At 40.3% G+C, this 2,500-nt stretch overlaps 1 protein-coding gene across 3 annotated transcripts in view; it reads right to left on the bottom strand.

Moving 5' to 3' along the window:
• The window catches only part of LOC147011450 (glutamate receptor ionotropic, kainate 2-like), a 446,205-nt gene that overhangs the window by 166,792 nt on the left and 276,913 nt on the right, over positions 1–2,500 (bottom strand). The gene's annotated exons all lie outside the window — the stretch shown is intronic.

The following is a 2,500-nucleotide window of genomic DNA, read 5'->3' as shown; positions in this document are numbered from 1 at the left end:
TAGAACTGGAGAAAGGTATAAAACAATTTATAGAGTGTTGAAAGTACTCAAAAGCACAATGACGTCCAACATTAGGAAATGGAAAAATTTCCCTGGATCTGTTTTTTTATTTATTTTTTCAATCCCTGGCATTGCCCTTGAAATTGACATTCACAGCGGGGGTGGATATTATTACCCCCCCTCCCTCCCCAATCCCCGTCAATAGGTTTTTGTATTAATGGTGATTGAGTTGAAGTTTCAACGTCCAACATTTTAAAATGATAAATTGTACTCTGCATCCTTTTTGAGCCTCAACTGGTTTTAAAAATCATGTTCTCACCACACACACAGTATAAGATCATCAAGACAACATGGTAAACATGATTTTAAAAAAATGCAATGGAGTTTGATTTCACTGGATCCAGATTATGCTGTGAAGCTGTATTTAAGTGGATCGGATGGGATTCCACTGATATTTTATCATCTCACAAAACTGTACATGATGAAGCACAGCAAAATAACCAAATGAAAATAGACTACGGCATCATCGTTACATTGCTGTATTTCGATCTGACATTAAAAAACAAAAACATACAAATCCGTTTTTGTCATGTCAAACTTTGATTAAAGTGGTTATAAGTTTTGAATCTGGACATGAGGAGCTTAAATAGTTCCACGATTATTTTTTCATTTTGTTTTTTTTTCAGTGTGAGAAATGTATTAATTATATATTTATGTTGTTTCTCCAAATTAAGCTCATAGAGTGGGTTCCTGGTGTCCGCCAAAGGGAGTACTAACATACGTACGTTAACATTTGACTAAAGCATCTTCTCACAAACTACTCGACCGGTATGGACCAAATTTGGTACAATGCATCAGGACAACAAGGTCTCATGGGGTTGTGCTCCACATCCAGATGCTCTCCCTATAAAATAGGTAAAAGAAGGGTTTGACCCCAAATATTGCTATTTTATTCAAAAATCTTGTTCTCAGAATTTGTCAGACAGATCCAGACCAAGCACATCATGACGCATCAGGACTATTCCCGAACCTTAAGATGTGCTCCCCTTTGTCATATCTCCCATGGAAAGGGGGCCTCCCTCTCTCAATCCCTCAAATTCACCAAAACATATTTTCCTCACAAACTACATGACCGATATGGACCAAATTTAGTACGACACATCAAAACATTAAGATCTCATGGGGCCGTGCTCCCCATTGGGATCTGCCCCTATAAGAGGCTGAAAAGGGTGGGGGGGGGTTCACCTCAAGTTCAGGTAATTTATTTTAAAATCTTCTCAGAAACTGAAGACCAAACTCTTCATCAAACACAAGGAAATAAGTTCACTTCATTTGTGCTCCCCTTGACCATCCCACTTCAGGACGGGGGGGGGGGCATGGTCCCTTCCCCATAATCCCTCATTTACACACTGCCTGTTCGGGAAATAACTGTCAGTCCCCCATGGGGCTATATTTTAATTGTAATGTGACTTTTCAGCTTTATGTCGCCATTGTTATGTGTGGCTTAGAAGTTGTGAAAGTCAGAAATAACAACAAAAAACCCCATGATGTTTGTCAATTTTATCCCCCCTCCCCCCACTCGAAATTTTACAAATGGCACCCTGCACCTTTTAACAAAACGATTACCGTTAGTGACCAACCCTTTCATGCCATGTCCTGCTCGTGGTCGTCGTAATTATTTTTCACTGCTCATTCGGCACCACATCAATTGTTTCAGGAATGTCATTGGAGGAAAATGGCCGAAGTTCGTGTCGGCAAGGCCGATTCTAAACCTGGTGGGGCTTGAAGAGACTCGGTAAGATTAAGTTTGGCAAGGTCAGGTGCAGCGAGGCGAGATGGTGAAATGTTGTGTGGCTTGGGAAATTCAACGGTTGAGCCAAAAGCTTGTGTTCAATAAGAAAAGGGCAACCATGATTGAAATTGAAAGATGGTTTGTAATCACCAGAATCTTAAGCCTGGTGTACTGTAATTCACAAACAACCGCATTCATTAGTTATACAAACAGCCCCACCCTTCACCCCCTCCCCAACCCACCCTCCGGCTTTTCCCAAATCCTGTAATGACTAAAAAAAAAAAGAAAAGTAAAAGGCATTACAACAGCAACAGCACTACATAAAACCACACCAAAATAATTGCATTTCTGTTCTGAAGGTTACACATTTATGACTTATTTTGATTAAAACAAAAACTCCGTTCTTCTCTCATGAGAGCCCGATGTTGGCATTGAGGCTTTATTGACATAATAGCCTGGGGACACTTTGGTAGGGGTGAGAAGTAGTGGTAATTGGGGCATCAGAGAAAGAGAGAGGTTGGATCTGGATGGGGGCAGGATGTAAACTTGGGGGGGGGGGAGAGAGAGAAAGAGAAAGAGAAAGAGAAAGAGAAAGAGAAAGAGAAAGAGAAAGAGAAAGAGAAAGAGAAAGAGAAAGAGAAAGAGAAAGAGAAAGAGAAAGAGAAAGAGAAAGAGAAAGAGAAAGAGAAAGAGAAAGAGAAAGAGAAA

This window comes from Eptatretus burgeri, chromosome 15, assembly GCF_056783735.1.
Source record: "Eptatretus burgeri isolate ZD-2024b chromosome 15, Ebu_testis_v1, whole genome shotgun sequence".
NCBI lineage: Eukaryota > Metazoa > Chordata > Myxini > Myxiniformes > Myxinidae > Eptatretus > Eptatretus burgeri.
Note: the sequence above shows the minus strand (reverse complement) of the source record. Positions and strands in the feature narration are given on the sequence as shown.